This window comes from Triticum dicoccoides, chromosome 4B (genome assembly GCF_002162155.2).
Source record: "Triticum dicoccoides isolate Atlit2015 ecotype Zavitan chromosome 4B, WEW_v2.0, whole genome shotgun sequence".
Taxonomy (NCBI): Eukaryota; Viridiplantae; Streptophyta; class Magnoliopsida; order Poales; family Poaceae; genus Triticum; species Triticum dicoccoides.
The window spans coordinates 445500271-445525577 of NC_041387.1; positions in this window are offsets into that span (position 1 = coordinate 445500271).

Sequence of the window (25307 nt, forward strand, 5' to 3'; positions counted from 1 at the left end):
GTATCTTTGTCCCTGCTAATGTCAAGCTCCGATCTTAACTTCATCAGAGGGTCATCATATCCGTCCTCTGACGGCCTTGGCGCAGAACGACCACCACGAGGGAAACCAAATAATTGCTGTATACCATCGCTAGTGATGCGAAGCTTCTTATTAGCCTCACCCATGTCAATAGTCATTGTATCACAATCTATCCTCAGGTACAAAACTCCCATCAGAGGGCGGGAAATGTTATACTTCACCCTCCACTTGAAGATAGAACCAAAACCAGATGCATGAACCCTAGCCACGTGCCGACTCTCGAGCAATTTAGCACAATCTTCAACCTCTCTCAACGAACATCGCACAGTTAAGTTCAATTTCCGTTGGTCACCTTCATCCAAGGCAACTTTTCCGGCATTGCCTCCCACCGGCTTCACCGGACTCATAACGCTAACAGGCTGTAAATGAAAACAAAAAAGCCACACCTTAAAAAAATGAATATAGAAAACAACAAAAGCATATGAATGCACGTAAAAAGAAAAAGAAAATATTGCAAAAGTTCAACTATTAAAACAACATCAGTACCACCCCTCAATTGATCCAAACAATGATCAGCCTAACCTGGCCGCAATACCAACCGAAACACAATTAAATCATTGAAAGTACAACTAGTAAATCACATGCAGTACAAAACACAAACCACTGCAAACAATGAATATAGAAAACAAAACAAGCATACGAATGTAAGTAAAAAAAAGATTGCACAAGTTCAACTATTAAAACAACATCAGTACCACCCTCAATTAATGAATACAATGACAAGCCTCACCTGGCCAGCATACCAGCCCAAACACAAATTAAATCACTACAATTACAATTAGTAAGTCACATGCACAACAAAACACATACCACTGCAAACAATGAATATAGGAAACAAAACAAGCATATGAAGGTAAGTAAAACTAAGAAAAGTTTGCACAAGTTCAACTATTAAAACAACATCAGTACCACAATCAAATAGATGGAAAACAATGACCAGACTCACTTGGCTAGCATACCAGCCCAAACACAATTAAATCGTTGTAAGTACAACTAGCAAGTCACATGAAGTACAAAACACATACCACTACAAATTCATCTTCTGAATCAACTTCAATATCATCTTCTTCAGATGTAGCATCTTCAGCTTCGACACGAGCACGCTTCTTCACACCTTTGTTCACCTTTGTAGGATGAACTTTACGCTTCTTATTTCTTTCAACAAAGATTGCTCTTGAAGAGGAGACGAAGAAGGCTTCTTATTTGTCAAACCTCGTGGACTCCGACGAATAGAGGAGCCACCAAGTTTGCTTGGACCAATTTTCACAGCAACACTATCCGCATCAGCTTTGCTATTACCAGGTTGGGAACCAGCTTTCACACGTGGGCTACGCCTCTATGTGCCATCAGGATTTCGATCTGACATCTTCCTCTTCAAAACAACTTTCTTCACCTTAACTCCATCACGATCGAACACTTGCGTCAAACGAGTTTGCATCAAGTTTGTCTTCACAGGCATGTCACTTCCATGAGATCCGACATGAATAGTTGAAAAACCCGCGTCACCACCTTCACCGCCTACACATTTAGGAGCTTGAGCAACATCAACATCACTTTCTGGCACACAGGCAGCCTTTTGACGCCGTTCCAATTCCTTTCTCTTCTGGAATTCATACTTATTCTTTCTTATCCTTTCGTCCTCGAGCTGTAACTGCATAGGAACATCCTTATCTTGGGTAACAGGCTCAGTGCCGTCAACACTTTGAGACTGAGTAACAGACAACTGCAAGCTGCCATCACCATCATCAACGTTAAGTGAATACATTCCATCATTAATATCTTTAACAACATCAGCAATGTCCTCTGGAACACCATGGCTGTCATTAACTACATAAACCAATAACATAACCACGCACATAAAAAATTAAAACACAATTAACATTGCAGGCACAAAGATAAATAAAGCGCATAGCATCAGACACAAAACAAAACGGAACAACTGATGTAACTAAGCATATATATGTATTAAAGGCTGATAAAAATAGAGCAAATATAAGGGAAACACCAGCAACATTCGCAAGTTCTTCTAGAGGATTTGGTGTCTCAAAAATAACATTCACAAGATCTTGAAAGCGTTCTGATTTGTTAGAATCAGGAGGCACCGACACTCCAACATCTGCAACAATCATCATAATTAGCAAAAAAGTACAAGAACAATCAATCAGTTCAACTATGTGAACACTACAAGTTCACCGAATAAAACAAATATGAACCCACCACTTGCAGAACAAACTTCAGAAAACACAACTCTTTCAACACCATACTAGTTCTTCATTGACTACTACAACCTATTCAAATGCCAGGACAGCAGTTCAAAAAACACATGGTGATAAGTACTACATCCTGTCTGCAGGTTGCATCAACTGCCAAAACCATACACGCCATACAATCCAGGACAAAATTAACACATATCAAAATACAAACAACTTATAAAGTCGATACGGCAACAACTGTACAACATAAAAACCAGATCTATTAAAACATCATCCCAAATACAGCGAAAATCACCTGCATTCAATTTGTCCGGACTGGATGATGTACCCATTGACATCTACAGTCCTAAAATCTGCCGAACCAGATCTGCAAGACACATGAACAAAAATTAGGGATTTGAACTATTTTAGAAATGAAGCACGCCATACAAAAGCAAAACTCTTACCAGCAAACACAAAATCCGCCACGCAATCCAGTATCACTGCCGCCAAACGCTCGTTCAACAGCAAAGGAACCCTAGCGAGTGCAGCCTGGGACAGCAAAGAGAGCAAGAGATTAGAAATAGAGAGAAAATCTGAACATAAGAGAATGCAAGCAAAGTCAATGGCAGAGCAAAAAGAACAAAACAGAACACCCGGATCTGCACCCCTGGGGTTGAGCCCTCCGGCCGACGCTCCCGCGGCGAAACAGGAGTAACAACTCCCCCTCCGAGAAGAGAAGAAGAGGGGAACGAAGATGGAATCGATTTGGGGACGGGAGAGGAGCGGAACGGGGAAGATCGGAGGTTAAAAGGTGAGTGGGAGGGATAAAAGATGACTGGGAGAAAACGGACAGCTAAAGCCCACAACCGTGGCAAAGCCCACTATCTCTAGCCAGTTACAAAAGATAATACCAAAAATCAAATACAAATAAAAAAATTAATATAGATGGTGAAAACAAACGGCTAAAGTACAAATAACAACTCACAAACAGTACAAAAAAATTATCAAACAAGTACAAATGAAAAAATAATTCATAACGGTCATATTTTTCCCCTAAAAAATAAAGATAAGATAATGGGGCAAGTCATGTTACGAACTCGCCTCCGCATGCGACGCCGCGGCACGCCGCGTCGTCGCCTGCTACGGCTTGTTCCTGGCTTGGCCTCGCCGGGATGGGGGAGGGGGGGGGTCCCTCCCCCCTCCCCCCCGGCTCGGCCTCGCGCTAACGCGGCAGTGCGCTCGTTTGACAGGCGCAGTGCGGTTATTTTGTTTCCCCCCGCCCCACGCACCCACACCCCTAAGATAGATAATGGGGCAAAGTCCATACAAGGAAGATGTGTCAGTACAACTATGCCCCTCGGTATGGTTCGGTGCGGGGGCAAGTCATGGCACAGTACTATATTCAAACAAACAAAAAAAAGAAAAAGAAAAAAATTGACGGCACAAGGACAAAAAAGTACCAGTCCAAGTTACTGGTGTAGTCAAGTACTAGATCCAAAAAAACAAAAAAAATTGACCGCCCAAGGACAGGCACAGGCCCTGACAAATGCTAGATACTTGAACTCGAGCCCGTGGGCGAATCCCTAGTAATCCGCACACCCGCAGGGCCTGCCGTCCAGGGCCCACAAGTCAAGAGAGGGAGAGCGAGCGCCGTGTATAAGCGCTCTGGTAAGTGTTCAGAGGAGTTCGACTGGTGAGCGTCGGCTGCGCTTATAAAAAAGTGTAGAGCCCCCTCGACTAGCGAGGTGGGACTAAACACATAGCTCATGCGCACGCCGTGCTGCACAGCCGCGCGAGAGAAGCTTTCCGGGCCGAATACAACGACCCAGGCCGATGGCCCAACAAAGTACTTCGCCCCATTACAAAAATCCAGTAGATCACGCACGACAGAAAATAAAAAATGAAAATAATTTAAAAAATAAAACTCACAAGAAAAATCAGTTAATAAACAAAAATATTGTGACAAAGTTCAAACACATCTTAATGGTAAGAAGTAAAAAAAAATATAACACTGTAAATAAAACTTTCAGAAACAAATTTACAAAAAAGTTCAACTACTACAATTCATAAGGTTCAAGTACAAATAAAAAGAAAGTACTGTGCAGCGAAGATTAATTTTTTTTTATTTTATAAAATACCAAAACTATCATTATTCATCTATAAAAAAGAAAAAAACGTGCTCCAAAATTCATGTAAAAAAGTAAGAAAAAAATATTATACAACAAACAGATTTGATTGGTAATTGACAGCCTAAAATAGAGCAGTACTATCATTAACAGAATGTAAGTTCAGCAAACTCAATAACAAAAAGGGGTTCTAAAAAAATCATCAGCGTATATCACCCGTCTCCTAGTTATGAACATGAAAACTATACCAGCCAAAACAAAGGATGCCCATTAGTTCAACTATAGAAATTGTTCCATTACTAATATAAAGAATGTATAAATAAAACACTTATAATTGAGCAGAACAATAGGAAAAACATTACATAACTAGTTCCATACCATTCTGATAAAACAATACAATTCAACCATCTCACATGCAAATGTTTTAAAAGAAAAAATACTGCAACATAATCAACCATACACAAATCTCAAAGCCGACGTCATTTGCCACATTTAAACCTACAGCACATAAATTCTAAACGTCAGAGAGTCGTCTTCTCTCAAGAACATAACCATAACCACATCACCATCCTCAAATCCAGACTCAGCCGCAAACTCCTTCCACCCAGTAGTTAGGTTGATGCAACCATCAAAGTCGATGTGGTAGGCAACATCCATCAACTGATACCCATTCTTGTCTGAAGTCTCCATCTTCGGAATGCCGGAACTAGGAGCAACAATCCTGATCCTGGATGACATTTTCTGCAAATGGACATGGGAGTACAAAACAAAATGAACACGTGACATAACTGAATTTTTACACAGATATAGGAACGATTTGCATAACAAACTAAAATGGAAAAAAATTGAAACAAAACAATAACACAAAACTAACTAGACATGTGAACTGACTAAACTGAAAAATATACATATCAATACACCTACAGTAAAAACATGTATTCATAAACAGATCAGGGATTATACAAAAAATGGTTTAAATACTGTTAAGTAATGAACAAATACACACAGAAATCCCTGCTATTAAAATCCAACAAAACCTAATTAAAAAATATAGACAGGCTATTCATAAGACAAAACTGCAGATCCAGTCCATGGGTTTCGAACAGAAACCAACAAGAAAGTAGAAAACAAAACGAATAGAAACACATACCCATGATTCCTTCAAGTCACCATCCGTCAGGCGACAAACATAGGGTGTACGAAACCCATGGTTGCCGTACCGCAAACAAGAAAGTTGCCCACGCCGCTGAGTCTGAGTGAGCTCCAAACCAGACTCGTACACACACCCGTCAGCTATGCGCGCCATCTTTACCAGGCATCCGCATGAACAATCCTCCATCGAACACACGGGAACAGAGAAAAAGGCAACGAAGAGAAGAGAGAGGAACCTAGATCTGATTCTGGAAGAATGAATAAAAGGGAGGGGGAAGACTTGGCCACACACCACACATAGATGGATAACGTTTATAGTCAGGGACACTCGCAGATTATAAAAATAATAAATAGTCAGATGGGTAGCCAGCTGGTAGGAAATAGTTATTACACAAGCCATCCAACATTTGACCGCAAATCAGTTCAACTTCAGAAAACCAAGCAGTTCAAAGGTGCACATGTCGAACATATGCAGACAAAACAACACATTCAGAAACAAAAACAAAGTTGAATTCATTTAGTCATTCGAACATCTGCTCCCTCACAACAAAAATCTTAAAAACATAATATTCACTACTTCAGTCATAACGATCAAAGAAATGACGCCATTTTGCCCTTGTAGATGGATGTGGAGCCGTGGCTGCTCTCGCCCTAGCCCAACTAATGATCTGAATATGGTTCCTTCCCCTGCCCTCTGGGAAAAGAAGCTCCAGTTCATTGGAGTTGCAAGTATCCATCACCTCACGCGCAAGTCGTCTGTTGAACTCTGCCTCCAGTTCCTCCTCGGCAGCATGTCGCGCCATCTGCATGCGCCTGCGCCTCCTCCTCCTCTGCTCCGCTACTGCAGCCCTCACATCTATGGCGTCCCCTCCTCCTCTGTAACCTCTCCCAGCTCAGCATCCATCTCCCTTTTCTTTGGTTGCAGCTCGTAGAATGAAACTGACAGAGGGCTCGGCCTTTATAATCAAAGTGCAGAGCCATCGGTGCGGCTCCGATGTTAACACACAGTAACAAAACTTTGACACGGCAGCAGTCCAACTACACATACGGGCACCAATTCAAAACAACACTGAAAAACACGCAACTTAATTACACAGTTTGACCAGATTACCCGAAATCGCAGCTTATAGTCAGTCGCCATACACAACCTCCGCCAACGACAAAACAACATGGGAATCCGGGGTAGAAACAACTCAAAAAAGCAAAATTGACAACGCAAATCTTTTCATACAGTCCTTATATCTCTCCCTGCAACACCAATTCGAAAGTAAAACAACAGAAAAAGAAGAACAGATTTCCATGGCGGGCGTGGGAAATGACCAAGAACACAAAAACTTGTAATCATAAATTACAGATGAAAAAATCTCAAAAAACTATAACATACCGATAATTCTCACATCAAAAACGACAAACACGACGTAAATTGAGGCCCACGAACACCACAGTCAACACTGACGCCCAAAATCACATCCGCCGCCAAAATGCCCACGCCGTCACCTCCGGTGACTACAGATTGCAAAACTCATCCAGCTGAGTGCGCGGACGTGCGGAACCCCTTACATGTCTCCTCTAGCAACGAATGGCCCGCATCATCGCGCCGGGGAACGACCGGAAGCTCCACGTTCCATCCCCTGTTTTCGTCCTCGTGCACGCAAGAAGATCAGTTCTTGTTGAAAAACACGTCAGTCCAAACTGTGAACCACGTCAGTTCAAAAAGGGTAAGAGAATAGGCCAAATGTATACACACACACACACACACACACACACACACACACACACACACACACACATAAACGGCCGCACAGGAGGCATTATAATACTTTCGGGAAAAAGTATAAAAACAGCCTTTATAATCAAAATAATTGTCTTTACAATCGGGATACATGTCATTAGAACATGGCACTCTTCGAGCAATGAGCCTCTATTAAACGGGCCCTTCTAAGACTTCTTCGAAATAGTGCTCGGTCGGGTCCTGGCCGTCCACCGCACTCCGGGTTGCAATAGCGGTGGCTTCCATCCTAGCCTGGTATCTTTTAACACGGGCAAGAGCCATCCATGCACCCTCTATGCATGGCGACCTCTTCACACCATCGATATGCGACACAACACCAAGGAATTGTTGCACCAATCCAAAATAGATGTCTGGCCTTGGTCCTTGTGGCCAAAGATGATCCACGACAGACCTCATAGCAAGCCCGGACAACCTGTGGAGTTCGTCCCATGCGGCCATCTTTTCATTCAATGGCAGCGGACGCGTCGGGGCACTGAACTACGACCAGAATAACCTCTCAGCCTTATGGTCCTTCCGATCTTTGTAAAACTCGGACGCATCAGCAGCACTCTTTGCCAGGTCCGCATATGCGTCTGCCGCACTCCACAACTGATCCAGAGGGGCATACTTCAGATCTCCGAATTTCATCCGCAACAGATAGGGCTTTCCAGCCATGATATCTCCGGCTTCATGAAGCTCCTCCCTCACCCCCCTCATTTCAGAGCGGGTTTCCTTGGCTGCCTCCAGGGTCTTCTTCAAGTCAGCCGCTTTTGCTTGATTTTCCTTTTCAAGGAGCTCACCGCGGTTGGCGGCATCTTCCAGTGCGGTAGCCATTTGGGCTATCTTTTCTTCGCTCCAGCGATGAGCAGCCTGTTCGGCTCTTAACTCCTCGACCGCCTTCAGAGCGGCCGCATCACTTATCCGGGCTTGCTCCTTGGGTCGCGCAAGCTCCTCCCGAAGGGTCTCCACAGCAGCAGCTCGATCTGCAGTCACAGCATATTATAGATACTAGCATCATGCTCCTCTTAAAGATTTGCTGACAAGCTGAATATACATACCCTGGGCCTCGTCAAGCCGCTCGTTAACAAGCGTGATGTCGGCATCGGCCACGTCTAGCTGCCGCTTTAGTTCGGCAAAATCAGTAGATCAGTCGGCCGCCGGACCCTCAGCTACCTGCACATAAAGCAGCGCAATTATTAATAGCGATTATGATCCTCTGTCCGCCATGTTGATGGCAACCAGAGTCCCATGGGCTACTATCTATACAGAGCACACTTAGCATGTGCGGAACCATCAAAAATACACTTTTTGCGTACCTCAAAGCCTCTCAGTAGACTCGTAAAAGCTTCATTCAAACCGCTTTTCGCGGACGAAATCCTCTCAACCACCGTACCCATTAAGGCATGATGTGTCTCTAAGATAGCCGGTCGCTCCAGAAGGCCCATTAGTGTGTCCGGCTGTGTGCCGGACAATCTCGGACTCCCCCTAAAGCTCTCTCTGGGAGCCGGACATGCCAGATTCCGGGCAACCAAAGCGTCAACTTCTGGCCTTGGTGGATCAGGAGAAATCCTCCGTGACGACACCTCGGGGTCGTCTGCCCCATGTGACGGGGAGGCAGAGGGAGGCGTCTCGCTCTCCATCATCTCCGGAGGAAGATCCCCCGAGGACGAACCCTGTGGGGAAGGGCTGCGAGCCGGACTGCAACAAATATGTTTCAGTCATTATCCTTAGAGACAAAACAAGATATGTTTACCAACGTACTCTTTCACTTAAGGCTCGGTGAAGGGCTGGCCCCCTTGTGGGCGCTGCGCGGTAAGGCGCCCTCTGGGACAGGGTCCTCTGGCGAGGGTTTCTTCCCTCGTTTGGAAACCTCTGTTTCCAAATCTTCAGAGGCAGCCCTTTTCTTACCTTGAGGAGAAGGGATTTTAGATTCCCCTCCCCGATCATCCTCCTTTGTGGAGTCTCCTACTCCTCCAATCTGGATGTGTAAAAAATGAGGCCCATCTATGGCTTCTCTATTCCTCCCCTCATCTTCTTTTGATGGCACCTGATACGGCACGCGGTCAAGCATCCTGGTCAATAAAGGATTCGGCGAGCCTTCGGGAAGAGGGGTCGGACACCTAATCCTCTCCGCCTTCTTCAGCCAGTCCTGGCAATGAGCAATTTTTTAGAATGATGTTATAATAAACATAAAGGATGGTGTGTTCGGTAATAGAAGTATTTACCTGGGTATCCGGATGGTTACAATTGAGACCCGCATCCTCGATGGTGTCCGGACACTTTATTCGTGATCCGAAGAATGACTCATGCATCTCTTTGAGCATCATGCCGAAGAATTGGTGAATGGTTTGTTGTCCTTCCTGGTTGAACTCCCACATACGGAGAGGATGACGTTGGCAGGGCAGGACTCAACGAACCAACATAACTTGCATTATCTTGACAAGACTGACGTCCCTCTTGAGAAGGTCTCAGATGCGGCTTTGCAATGTCAGCATGTCGTTGGCCGGCCCCCAGTCCAGCCCCTTGTTGACCCATGATGCTAGTTGCGGTGGAGGGCCCGGGCGGAACGCTGGAGCGGCCACCCGCTTTGTACCTCGGGGGGCGGTGATGTAAAACCACTCCCGCTGCCATAAATCAGAAGTCTCCACGAAAGAACCCTTTGGCCTTGGGGCGTCAGCTCCTTTGCTTATTATAGCGCCTCCGCACTCCGCGTGACGCCCGTCGATCACCCTCGGCCTCACATTGAAGGTCTTGAGTCATAGGCCGATGTGGGGGGTGATGCAGAGGAAGGCTTCACACACGACGATAAATGACGAGATGTGAAGGACGAAATCCGGAGCTAGATCGTGGAAATCTAGTCCGTAGTAGAACATGAGCCCTCTTATGAAGGGATCAACGCTAAAACCTAGCCCTCGGAGAAAGTGGGAGATGAAAACAACGCTCTCGTTGGGTTCGGGAGTGGGGACGGCCTGCCCTTGAGCAGGTAGCATGTGCGGAATCTCAGTGGTGAGATACCTGGCCTCCCTCAGCTTCCGGATGTCCTCCTCTGTGACAGAGCAGGCCATCCACCAGCCTTGATTGGATCCGGACATGGTCGAAGGACCGAAGTGCTTTAGCTTGAGCCTTGGGTGTTGGAACTCGAGGTGCGGGAGGGGAAGGATCGAGCGTGGAAAGAAAAGCACAGGCCTTGGCCCCCTTTATAAACAGGACGAATATCGAGCGTCCCCCGCGTGACCGTTTGGGACTTGCCTAAAATCAAGGAGTCATATTAAACAAACACGGTTGGGTTACCCACACCTGTATTGATGAGAATCCTGTGATAAGGGGGGACACGATCTCTGCATCAACAAGATGTGCCAATAAAACCGCCTCGCAGCGCATGTAGTGGCTGGTTATGAAAATGGTTCAAATAAAGATTGGACCATGGCGTGATGTTGTAAAACATTGTCGGCTGTTTAGATTTGTGGAATATTATACTCTCTACGGTGGAATGTGGAATTTGTTTTGCAGAGCCGGACATGATCCTTGTGTCCTAAATCTTCTATGGAGTACTCGGAGAAGGAACCCACCTTGCAATGTCGAAGACAATCTGCGCGCCGGACTCATCGTCATTGAAGCCTGGTTCAAGAGCTATTGAGGGAGTCCTAGATTAAGGGGTCCTCGGGCAGCTGGACTATATACTTTGGCCGGACTGTTGGACTATAAAGATACAAGATTGAAGACTTCGTCCCGTGTCTGGATGAGACTCTCTTTTGCGTGGAAGGCAAGCTTGGATATTCGGATATGTAGATTTCGTTCTCTGTAACCGACTTTGTGTAACCCTAGCCCCCTCCGGTGTCTATATAAACCGGAGGGTTTAGTCCACAGGACAACAACAATCATAATCAAAGGCTAGCTTCTAGGGTTTAGCCTCTATGATCTCGTGGTAGATCAACTCTTGTAATACTCATATCATCAAGATCAATCAAGCAGGAAGTAGGGTATTACCTCCATCGAGAGGGCCCGAACCTGGGTAAAACATCGTGTCCCCTACCTCCTGTTACCATTAGCCTTAGACGCACAGTTCGGGACCCCCTACCCGAGATCCGCCGGTTTTGACACCGACACCACACGAGCTCAAGAACACCTCACCTCCTGAGGCTTGTTCATCCTTTGTACTAGTTCATCCATAGCCCCTCGAGGCAATCCACCACACCACACTAGAGTAGGCTATTACACCACAACGGTGGCCCGAACTAGTATAAATCTTTGTGTCTTTGTGTCTTTGTGAGATCTTCGCACTAGGCTAGGGAGGATCGCGAGTAGGCAAGCTGGGCAGGTTGAGATCTCCGCACGCACCCCAGTGATTGAACCTCTCACGGGTTGCCGGATCCCGAAATCCGACATTTGGCACGCCAGGTAGGGGTGCGTCAGAATCCCCTTCCTCGACCTCCATATCGCGCCGCTGATCTATATGGCGGGCCCTCCTCCGCCGGCTTCGTCGACGCGCGAAGCACCGGGGCTGCGCTGCTTCGCCCTCTCCCCGCGGCAGGTGCAGTGGCCGCACAAGTTCCGACCAGAGATGCCGCCACGCTACGATGACGCGGCAGATCCATCCCCCTTCCTTCAGGCGTATGAGGAAGCAGTTTGGGCGGCTGGTGGAGACGACAGGGTGAAGGCCAACTGGTTCCCCATGGCCCTCGTAGGCGTGCCATGCGCTTGGTTGCTCAACCTGCCAGCATCTTTTGTAGCCTCCTGGGAGGAGCTGCGCGACCTCTTCCTCGCCCACTACACGACGTAGGCGGCCCCGGTCGTCGCAGCTCTCTTGGGCGGCTCGCAGGCGCCTGCTACATCTTGAGCTTGCGTTGGTTTTCCTTGAAGAGGAAAGGGTGATGCAGCAATAGCAGTGTAAGTATTTCCCTCGGTTTTTGAGAACCAAGGTATCAATCCAATAGGAGGCTCCTCAAAAGTCCCATGCACCTACACAAACAAACAAAGAACTCACAACCAACGCAATAAAGGGGTTGTCAATCCCTTCACGGCCACTTGGGAAAGTGAGATCTGATAGACATAGTATGATAAGATAAATATATTTTTGGTATGTTATGATATAGATTGAAAACGTAAAGATGCAAATAAAAGTAGATTGAACGCTTATATGATAAAAGATAGACCCGGGGGCCATAGGTTTCACTAGTGGCTTCTCTCAAGATAGCATAAGTATTACGGTAGGTGAACAAATTACTGTCGAGCAATTGATAGAAAAGCGAATAATTATGAGATTATCTAGGCATGATCATGTATATAGGCATCACGTCCGTGACAAGTAGACCGACTCCTGCCTGCATCTACTACTATTACTCAACACATCGACCGCTATCCAGCATGCATCTAGAGTATTAAGTTCATAAGAACAGAGTAACGCATTAAGAAAGATGACATGATGTAGAGGGATAAACTCATGCAATATGATATAAACCCCATCTTTTTATCCTCGATGGCAACAATACAATATGTGCCTTGCAACCCCTACTGTCACTGGGTAAGGACACCGCAAGATTGAACCCAAATCTAGGCACTTCTCCCATGGCAAGAAAGATCAATCTAGTAGGCCAAACCAAACTGATAATTCAAAGAGACTTGCAAAGATAACTCAATCATACATAAAAGAATTCAGAGGAGATTCAAATATTTCTCATAGATAAATTTGATCATAAACCCACAATTCATCAGATCTCGACAAACACACCGCAAAAAGAGTTACATCAAATAGATCTCCACAAGAGAGGGTGAGAACACGGTATTGAGATCCAAAAAGAGAGAAGAAGCCATCTAGCTAATAACTATGGACCCGAAGGTCTGTGGTAAACTACTCACAACTCATCGGAGGGGCTATGGTGTTGATGTAGAAGCCCTCCATGGTCGATTCCCCCTCCGGCAGAGCGCCGACGAAGGCTCCAAGATGGGATCTCGTAGATACATAAGGTTATGACGGTGGAAATTGTTTTTCGTTGGCTCCCTGGATGTTTTTGGGGTACGTGGGTATATATAGGAGGAAGAAGGACGTCGGTGGCCGCCCGAGGGGCCCAGGAGACAGGGGCGCGCCCAGAGGGGGTGGGCGCGCCCTCCTGTCTTGTGGCCGCCTCGATTGCTTCTTGACTTGCACTCCAAGTCCTCTGGATCAGGTTCGTTCCAAAAATCACGCTCCCGAAGGTTTCATTCCATTTGGACTCCGTTTGATATTCCTTTTCTTTGAAATACTGAAATAGGCAAAAAACAGCAATACAGGCTGGGCCAACGTTTAGTAGGTTAGTCCCAAAAATGATATAAATATGTAAAATAAACCTCATAAACATCCAAAAGGGGTAATATAATAGCATGGAGCAATAAAAAATTATAGATACGTCGGAGACGTATCAAGCATCGCCAAGCTTAATTCCTGCTCGTCCTCGAGTAGGTAAATGATAAAAACAGAATTTTTGATGTGGAATGCTACCTAGCATAATTCTCAATGTAATTTTCTTTATTGTGGCATGAATGTTCAGATCCAAATGATTCAAAATAAAAGTTCATATTGACAAAAGAAATAGTAATAATTCAAGCATACTAATCAAAGTAATCGTGTCTTCTCAAAATAACATGGCTAAAGAAAGTTCATCACTAGAAAATCATATAGTTAGGTTATGCTCCAGTTTCATCACACAAAAATGTTCCCAAATTCTACACCCCCGATGACAAGCCAAGCAATTCTTTTGTACTTAAATAATCTCAAACTTTTTCAACTTTCACGCAATACATGAGCGTGAGCCATGGATATAGCACTATGGCTGGAATAGAATATGACCATGGGGATTGTGTGGAGAAGACAAAAAAGGAGGAAGTCTCACATTGACAAGGATAATCAATGGGCTATGGAGATGCCCATCAATTGATGTCAACATGAGGAGTAGGGATTGCCATGCAACGGATGCACTAGAGCTATAAATGAATGAAAACTCAACAAAAGAAAACTAGTGGGTGTGCATCCAACTTGCTTGCTCACGAAGACCTAGGGCATTTGAGGAAGCCCATCGTAGGAATATACAAGCCAAGTTCTATAATGAAAAATTCCCACTAGTATATAAAAATGACAACATATGAGACTCGCTATATGAAGACATGGTGCTACTTTGAAGCACAATAAATGAGACTCGCTATATGAAGAACATGGTGCTATTTTGATGCACAAGTGTGGAAAAGGAGATAGTAACATTGCCCCTTTTTATTTATTTTCTTCTTTTTTTCTTTTTTCTTTTTCTTTTTTTTCTTTTCCTTTTTTTCTTCTTTCTTTAGTTTTTTTCTTTGGCCTTTTTTTGGCCTTTCTTTTTTTCTTTTTTTTCTTTCTGGGGACAATGCTCTAATAATGATGATCATCACACTTTTATTGATTACAACATATGAATTACAACTCGAAACTAGAACAAGATATGACTCTATATGAATGCCTCTGATGGTGTACCGGGATGATGCAATGAATCAAGAGTGACATGTATGAAAAATTATGCATGGTGGCTTTGCCAAAAATACGATGTCAACTACATGATCATGCAATGGCAATATGACAAAAGTAATGTATGTCATGATGATAAACGGAACAGTGGAAAGTTGCATGGCAATATATCTCGGAATGGCTATGGAAATGCAATAATAGGTAGGTATTGTGGCTGTTTTGAGGAAGATATAGGGAGGCTTATGTTTGATAGAGCGTATCGTATCACGGTGTTTGGATGCACCGGCAAAGTTTGCACCAACTCTCAAGGTGAGAAAGGGCAATGCACGGTACCGAAGAGGCTAGCAATGATGGAAAGGTAAAAGTGCGTATAATCCATGGACTCAACATTAGTCAAAAGAACTCATATACTTATTGCAAAAATTTAGAAGTCATCAAAAACCAAGCACTACGTGCATGCCCCTAGAGGGATATATTGGTAGGAAAAGACCATCGCTCGTCCCCGACCGCCACTCATAAGGATGCACAATCCAAGTACACTTCATGTTTCAAATTTGTTACACAACTTTAACCATACGTGCATGCTACGGGAGTTGCTAACTTCAACACAAGCATTCTTTAAATTCATAATCACCCAACTAGCATGACTTTAATATCAATACCTCCACATCTCAAAACAATTATCAAGTATCAAATTGATCATAGCATCCAATTCACTTCCTATGATAGTTTTTATTATACCCAACTTGGATGCCTACCATTCTAGGACCAACTTTATAACCAAAGAAAATACCATGATGTTCTAAAAGACTCTCAAAATGATATAAGTGAAGCATGAGAGACTAGCAATTTCTACAAAATTAAGCCACCGCTGTGCTCTAAAAGATATAAGTGAAGCACTAGAGCAAAAACTATCTAGCTCAAAAGATATAAGTGAAGCACATAGCATATTCTAATAAATTTAAATCAAGAGGTTTCTACCAAAAGTTGTGTACAGCAAGGATGATTGTGGAAAACTAGAAAGCAAAGACTAATATCATACACGATACTCCAAGCAAAACACATATCATGTGGCGAATAAAAATATAGCTCCAAGTAAAGTTACCAATGAACAAAGACGAAAGAGGGGATTCCTTCCCGGGGCATCCCCAAGATTAGGCTTTTGGCTATTCTTAAATATCTTGGGGTGCCATGGGAATCCCCAAGCTTAGGCTTTTGCCACTCCTTATTCCATAGTCCATCAAATCTTTACCCAAAACTTGAAACTTTACAACACAAAACTCAACAGGAAATCTCATAAGCTCCGTTAGTGAAAGAAAACAAAACCACCACGTAAGGTACTGTAATGAACTCATTCTTATTTATTTTGGTGTTAAACCTACTGTATTCCAAATTCTCTATGGTTTATAAACTATTTTACTAGACATAGATGAATCAAAATAAGCAAACAACACACGAAAGGCAGAATCTGTCAAAAACAGAACAGTCTGTAGAAATCTGTAACTAACGCAAACTTCTGGAAATCTAAAAATCCTACCAAAATAGGAAGTCCTCTAAAATTTTACTATTGATCAGCATAAAAAAGAATCAACGCAAAATCTCTTTTCTGTGATTTAATGAAACTAAAGTCGTGCGCCAAAATTTCTGTTTTTCAGCAGAATCAAATTAACTATCATCATAGGTTACCCTATAGGTTCTACTTGGCATAATTACTAATTAAAACATAAAAACACATCCAAACAGAAGGTAGATGCAAAATTTATTACTAAACATAAACAAAAACAAAAAACACAAGTAAAATTGGGTTGCCTCCCAACTAGCGCTATCGTTTAACGCCCCTAGCTAGGTATAAAAGCGAAGATAGATCTAAGTAGTGCCATCTTTGGCACTCAATTCATAAGTAGCTCGCATGATAGATTCATAAGGTAATTTGAATTTCTTTCTTGGAAAGTGCTCTATGCCTTTCTTTAATGGAAATTAGAATCTAGTATCCCCTTCCTTCATATCAATAATCGCGCCAATCGTTCTAAGGAAAGGTCTACCAAGAATAATAGGGCAAGAAAGATTTCAATCTATATCAAGAACGATAAAATCTACGGGCACCAAATTTCTATTTGCGACAATGAGAACATCATTGATCCTTCCCATTGGCTTTTTAATGGTGGAATCCACAAGGTACAAATTTAAAGAGCAATCATCAAGATCATGGAAACCTAGAATATCACATAAAGTTTTCGGAATCGTGGAAACACTAGCACCCAAATCACACAAAGCAAAACACTCATGATTTTTAATTTTAATCTTCATAGTAGGTTCCCACTCATCATTAAGTTTTCTAGGTATATAAACTTCCAAATTAAGTTTTTCATCATAAGATTGCATCAAGGCATCAACGATATGTTTGGTAAAAGCTTTATTTTGACTATAAGCATGAGGAGAATCAATAACGGATTGCAACAAGGAAATACAACCTTCTAAACAAGAATTATCATAATCAAATTCCTTGAATTCCGAGATAGTGGGTTCAATACTATTTAAAGTCATGACCTCTCCAATCCCACTTTTACCAAATTTAGCATCAAGATCTAAAAACTCTGAATTATTGGGACGCCTTCTAACTAAAGTTGACTCATCTCCAAACCCATTATTATTGAGATTCATATTGCAAAACAAAGATCTAATAGGAGACACTTCAATAACTTTAAGATCTTCATCATTATTTTCATCTAAACTAGAAGAACACGCCTTTACAAAGCAATATTTTTTAGCACCCAATCTAGCGGTTCTTTTCTTGCACTCATGAATGGAAATTCTCATTGCTTTGAGAGACTCATTGATATCATGCTTAGGAGCAGTAGATCTAAGTTTAAGAGAATCAACATCAAGCGAAATTCTATCAACGTTCCTAGCCAAATCATCAACTTTGAGCAATTTTTCTTCAAGCAAAGCATTAAAATTCTTTTGAGACATCATAAATTCTTTCACACTATTCTCAAAATCAGAGGGAATCTTATTAAAATTACCATAAGAATTATTGTAGGAATTTCCATAGTTATTAGAGGAATTACTAAGGAATGGTCTAGAATTAAAGTTTCCTCTATAAGCATTGTTTCCAAAACTATTCCTACCAACAAAATTCACATCCATAGATTCATTATTATTCTCAATCAAAGTAGACAAAGGCATATCGTTGGGATCAAGAGGAGTATTTTTAGTAGCAAACAACTTCATAAGTTCATCCATCTTTCCACTCAGAACATTGATTTCTTCTATAGCATGCACTTTTTTACTAGAAGATCTTTCAGTGTGCCATTGAGAATAATTAGCCATAATATTATCAAGAAGTTTTGTAGCATCTCCTAACACGATTCCCATAAACGTGCCTCCCGCGGCCGAATCTAAAAGATTTCTAGAAGCAAAGTTCAAACCGGCAAAATAATTTTGTATGATCATCCATAAATTCAAACCATGAGTAGGGCAATTGCGAATCATCAATTTCATTATTTCCCAAGATTGGGCATCATGCTCATGGTCAAGTTGTTTAAAATTCATAATATCGTTCCTAAGAGTGATGAGCTTAGCGGGAGGAAAATACTTAGAGATAAAAGCATCTTTGCACTTGTTCCAAGAATCAATACTATTTTTAGGCAAAGACGAAAACCAAACTTTAGCACGATCTCTAAGTGAAAACGGAAATAACTTCAATTTAACAATATCATTATCCGTGTCTTTCTTATTTTGCATATCACACAAATGAACAAAGTTGTTTAGATGACTAGCGGCATCTTCACTAGGAAGGCCGGCAAATTTATCTTTCATAAGAAGATTCAGCAAAGCAGTATTGATTTCACAAGACTCAACATCATTAAGAGGAGCAATCGGAGTACTAAGGAAATCATTATTATTGGTATTGGAGAAATCACACAATTTGGTATTATCTTGCGCCATGGCGACAAGTAATCCAACACACAAGCAAACAGAAAAAGGCAAGCGAAAAAGAGAGGAGAAGATTGGGAAAGAGAGGGAAAATAAAACGGTAAGGGTGAAGTGGGGGAGAGGAAAACGAGAGGCAAATGGCAAATAATGTAAATGCGAGGGAGATGAGTTTGTGATGGGTACTTGGTATGCCTTGACTTGAGCGAAGACCTCCGCGGCAACGGCGCCAGAAATCCTTCTTGCTACGTCTTGAGCTTGCGTTGGTTTTCCTTGAAGAGGAAAGGGTGATACAACAATAGTAGCGTAAGTATTTCCCTCGGTTTTTGAGAACCAAGGTATCAATCCAATAGGAGGCTCCTCAAAAGTCCCACGCACCTACACAAACAAACAAAGAACTCGCAACCAACGCAATAAAGGGGTTGTCAATCCCTTCACGGCCACTTGCGAAAGTGAGATCTGATAGAGATAGTATGATAAGATAAATATATTTTTGGTATTTTATGATATAGATTGAAAACGTAAAGATGCAAATAAAAGTAGATTGAACGCTTATATGATAAAAGATAGACCCGGGGGCCATAGGTTTCACTAGTGGCTTCTCTCAAGATAGCATAAGTATTACGGTAGGTGAACAAATTACTGTCGAGCAATTGATAGAAAAGCGAATAATTATGAGATTATCTAGGCATGATCATGTATATAGGAAAGTAGACCGACTCCTGCCTGCATCTACTACTATTACTCAACACATCGACCGCTATCCAGCATGCATCTAGAGTATTAAGTTCATAAAAAAAGAGTAACGCATTAAGAAAGATGACATGATGTAGAGGGATAAACTAATGCAATATGATATAAACCCCATCTTTTTATCCTCGATGGCAACAATACAATACATGCCTTGCAACCCCTGCTGTCACTTGGTAAGGACACCACAAGATTGAACCCAAAGCTAAGCACTTCTCCCATGGCAGGAAAGATCAATCTAGTAGGCCAAACCAAACTGATAATTCAAAGAGACTTGCAAAGATAACTCAATCATACATAAAAGAATTCAGAGGAGATTTAAATATTTCTCATAGATAAACTTGATCATAAACCCACAATTCATGGGATCTCGACAAACACACCGCAAAAAGAGTTACATCATATTGATCTCCACAAGAGAGGGGGAGAACATGGTATTGAGATCCAAAAAGAGAGAAGAAGCCATCTAGCTAATAACTATGGACCTGAAGGTCTGTGGTAAACTACTCACAACTCATCGGAGGTGCTATGGTGTTGATGTAGAAGCCATCCGTGGTCGATACCCCCTCTGGCGGAGCGTCGGCGAAGGCTCTAAGATGGGATCTTGCGGATACCGAAGGTTACGGCGGTGGAAATTCTTTTTCGTTGGCTCCCTGGATGTTTTCAGGGTACGTGGGTATATATAGGAGGAAGAAGTACGTCGGTGGCCGCCCGAGGGGCCCAGGAGACAGGGGGCGTGCCCAGAGGGGGTGGGCGCACCCTCCTATCTCCTGGCCGCCTCGATTGCTTCTTGACTTGCATTCCAAGTCCTCTGGATCAGCTTCGTTCCAAAAATCACGCTCCCGAAGGTTTCATTCCGTTTGGACTCCGTTTGATATTCCTTTTCTTTGAAATACTGAAATAGGCAAAAAAACAGCAATATGGGCTGGGCCTCCGGTTAGTAGGTTAGTCCCAAAAATGATATAAATATGTAAAATAAAGCCCATAAACATCGAAAAGGGGTAATATAATAGCATGGAGCAATCAAAAATTATAGATACGTTGGAGACATATCAGCGCCACCTTCCGACTGCCACGTCAAGCAGTTCTACCGGCAGGCAGGCAACACTCAGGCGGGCTCGGGGGTTCCCCCGGGCTGGGTGGCGCCCCAAGCTGACCTCGCCTTCGGCCCCGAAGATCACCCTGTTGCCACGAAGGAGCAGGCGTGCTCCCGATGCTCTGCACCCCCACCATCTGCCACATGGCGATCACCAAGACCATCATCAACGGCGGAGCCGGCCTCAACGTGCTCTCCTCGGAGGCGTTCGGTCTGCTCCATGTACCGCCCAGCCGGCTCCGCCCCTCCAAACCCTTCTCTGGAGTTGGAGAGTTCCACCAGGCCCCTGGCGAAGATCCGCCTCGCTGTCACCTTTGGGACCCGCAACAACTACCGCACCGAGCTCGTCGACTTCGACATCGCCAAGATCAACCTACCGTACAACGCTATTCTTGGATACCCAGCCTTGGCGCAGTTTATGGCTGCGACCCATCCCGTGTACAACCTCATGAAGATCTCGGGCAGCAACGGTGTCCTCATGGTGGCAGGAGACACCGAAGGCGCGCTTCAGGCCCTCAAGCTTGCCTTCAAGACAGCCACGACCTCGGTACCCGGCAATAAGGAGGATCAAGAGGCCTCGGAGGCAGCGCCTGCCAAGAAGAAGCAGTTGTTCTCCTAGGACCGAGCCGAGACGAAGCAAGTGCCGATCTGCGAGGATGGGATGGCCAGCACCACCTTCACCATAGGGGCTGGCCTCCCACAGGATCAAGAGGAGGCATTAATCAACTTCCCGCGAGCCAACAAGGATGTGTTTGCCTGGAACCCAAAGACCTGGCTGGGGTCCCGAGGGGGATAATCTAGCACCATCTAAGGGTATGCCAAATGTGCGACCGGTGAAGCAGAATGCCCGCCGGTAGTTCACCGAGAAGCAGGCCTTCATCGTCCAAGAAATCCATAAGCTACAAGTCGCAGGGGTCATCAGAGAGGTGCGGTACCCAGAGTGGCTGGTGATACGTCCATTTTGCATCATGCTTTTATATCAATATTTATTGCATTATGGGCTATTATTACACATTATATCTCAATACTTATGGCTATTCTCTCTTATTTTACAAGGTTTACCATGAAGAGGAGGAATGCCGGCAGCTGGAATTCTGGCTGGAAAAGGAGCAAACATTAGAAACCTATTCTACACAGCTCCAAAAGTCTTGAAACTCCACGAAACATATTTTTGGAATTAATAAGAATTTTTGGGTGAAAGAAATACACCAGGGGGCCACCACCTCATCCAGGAGAGTGGGGGGTGCCCCCCTACTGGGCGCACCCCCTGTCTCCTGGACCCCCTGGTGGGTGTCACACCCAATATGTGATACTATCCTAAAGAGACTCGAAGGTCCCACCAAGGATAGAACCACATATTGATATGCTTTTTCAAGGTGGATATCATTACATCAACATTACAAAATAGATGGGGATACATACAAAAGGCATACAATGCCACACGAATACAGCATCATCATACACAAGAACATCATCCGACTATGGATGAAACACAAACATAAACTCAAACGACGTCCACCCTACTAGCCCAGGCTGCCGACCTGGAACCTATCCCCTGATCGAAGAAGAAGCAGAAGAAGAACTCCAAAACAAGCAAACATCGCTCTCGCGTCATGATCATCGCATAACCTGTACCTGCAACTGTTGTTGTAGTAATCTATGAGCCACGAGGACTCAGCAATCCCATTACCATGGGTATTAAGACTAGCAAAGCTTAAAGGGAAAGGAAGGGGTAAAGTGGTTAGGTTGCAGCAGCGACTAAGCATATATGGTGGCTAACATACGCAAATGAGAGCGAGAAGAGAGCTAACGGAACGGTCGTGAAGCTAGCAATGATCAAGAGGTGATCCTGAACTCCTAATTACGTCAAACATAACCCAAAACCGTGTTCACTTCCCGGACTCCGCCGAAAAGAGACCATCATGGCTACACACGCGGTTGATGCGTTTTAATTTGGATCTGGTGTCAAGTTATCTACAACCGGATATTAACAAATTCCCATCTGCCACATAACCGCGTGCACGGCTCTCGAAAGTTAATACCCTGCAGGGGTGTCCCAACTTAGCCCATCACAAGCTCTCATGGTCAACGAAGGATATTCCTTCTCCCAGGAAGACCCTATCAGTCTCGGAATCCCGGTTTACAAGACATTTCGACAATGGTAAAACAAGTCCAGCAAGACCGCCCGATGCGCCGACATCCCGATAGGAGCTGCACATATCTCGTTCTCAGGGCAACACCGGATGAACACTACGTACAACTAAAACCAGCCCTGAAGTTTCCCCGAGGTGGTGCTGCAAGTGGCTCTGGTTCGGACCAACACTTAGAGAAGCACTGGCCCGGGGGGGGGGGCTAAAGTAAAGATGACCCTTGGGTTAATTACTCCCAAGGGAAAAGTAGGTGGTGGTGAGGCAAATGGTAAAACCAAGGTTGGGCGTTGCTGGAGGAGTTTTATTCAAAGCGAACTGTCAAGGGGGTCCCATAAATCACCCAACCGCGTAAGGAACGCAAAATCCAGGAACATAATACCGATATGACGGAAACTAGGGCGGCAAGAGTGGAACAAAACACCAGGCATAAGGCCGAGCCTTCCACCCTTTACCAAGTATATAGATGCATTACTAATATAAGAGATATTGTGATATCCCAACATAATCCTGTCCACCATGGAGCAATCTTCAACTTCACCCGCAACTAACAACTCTATAAGAGGGGCTGAGCAAAAGCGGTAACATAGCCAAGCAATGGTTTGCTAGGAAGGGTGAAAAGGTTAGGGGCTGACATGGCAAATTCGGAGGCTTGAAAAGAAAATGATAGATAGCACAGCATAGCGATAGGACGAAGCAACTAACATAGCAATGATAGTAATGAGATCCAAGGTGACGGTCATCTTGCCTGAAATCCCGCTAGGAGGAAGAACGAGTCCATGAAGAAGACGAACAGATGAAGCCGAACCAAGCGTAGACGAACGAATCCTCACGATCGCAACGAAACATGAACTATCGAGAAGAAGCACACAACATGGTAAACACACCACACATATACATGACATGATGCTCAACCAGGTATGATGCATGACAAAGCTAGATGAAGGTACTCATGGCAAGAGATGATGCGTACAAGAACCCACATCAAAGCAAGTTTAAATGAGGTCGGAAACAACATATAACAATTCCGGTAAGTCCTCATATGCAAATTTAGAAATTGGTACAGAACTGAATAAACCTTATGTTCAAGTTGTTAAACAGCAAGTTAAGATGCACCAAGATGATCTACACGAGATTCTAGTCAAGTTACATATAAAGTTCATTTAATTCGGAGCTACGGCCTAGAAGATATGATCAAAACAAGTTAAACAAGGCATTGATGCTAAATGCATACAAACATCAAGCAAACACCTCAAAACAAGGATGCAACATGATAATATGAAACTTCATGCAAAACCACGCAAGTTTAATATAGAGCACACTCAAAACGGAGCAACGGTTCAACACATACACTATACAAGTTTAAAGGACAAGCTGTCCAAAACAGCAACTAGGCATCTAGCAAGCATCAAAACAATATGCTACAGCATCTCAACGTGAGAACAAAAGGCATGGGCATGAAATACAGGTAAAGCATGACAAAACATGAACACTGAGCTATCTCCAGAAATCACGAGAACAAGATTAAAAGGACATGGCAAGATTGTAAATAATAACAGTTCCAGACTTGGCAGAAATAATATCAGGTTGCAATGTTTAGAGCTATCAAACAACATGTTACAGAAACTTATCATGGCAAACAAAGGCATGGCATGAATCTACTAATTGCATATAACAAAATTCCCTTACTGACCATGAGCCAAAAGGGCACATAAAATATGATGGCACCCATGTAAACATGGCAAATGATGTGACAGATTCATACATGGCAGGAACAACAATAAGTAGGCATGTTGGTGAGCTTGTACAACTCACCACAAAGAAACACATGGCATGGAAAGGTGACCAACAGTAAGAATACATGTTTATTAAGCTAAGAATGGGAATAGCAGGGTCATAGGGTGCATGGATCACTAGCAAAGCTCATGACAAAACTGAACTTAATGTTAACAGACTGACAACTACAATAGTCTATAAATGCATCCAGGGGCATGAATGGATAGGGCATGACATGTATAACAAAACATCCTTAGTGAACATCTCCAGATTATGCATAGCATGACTTGTAGCAGCAGGTTTACATAGCATCATGGTATAACAGATTTAGCCTAGCAAAACAGTAACATCAAGTACCCTACTTCACGAGCTCGATGCACTCACTACACGACTCACAAAAATACATGGATGGCACCACAGTAAAGATGGCATGATGTAGCTCAAAACTCATGTAGACATCAATCTCATAGGATGCACACAAAAAATGCAATGAAAAAGACAAATCATCAAGTTCTGTTAACAGACAGCAGTTAACATCATATAGCACTCTTGCAACGATGATTTTGGCATCAAGATGGACTCAAACAAACATGGAGCAATGTAATGAAATGAAGAGCATCCCATGATGAACATTTTGATATAATCATGCATGCCAAACGGAGTAGCATGCTAGGAGATATTCTGCAATGAACATGGCAACATAACGCAGGAACTAGGGGACTTGAGAAAAGTCGGGGGGGGGGAGAAAGTCAACCTCTTCGGATCTCAGATCTGGATCGGCTGGAGCGGTTCCCGAGGCGGGGCGCGGACTTGCC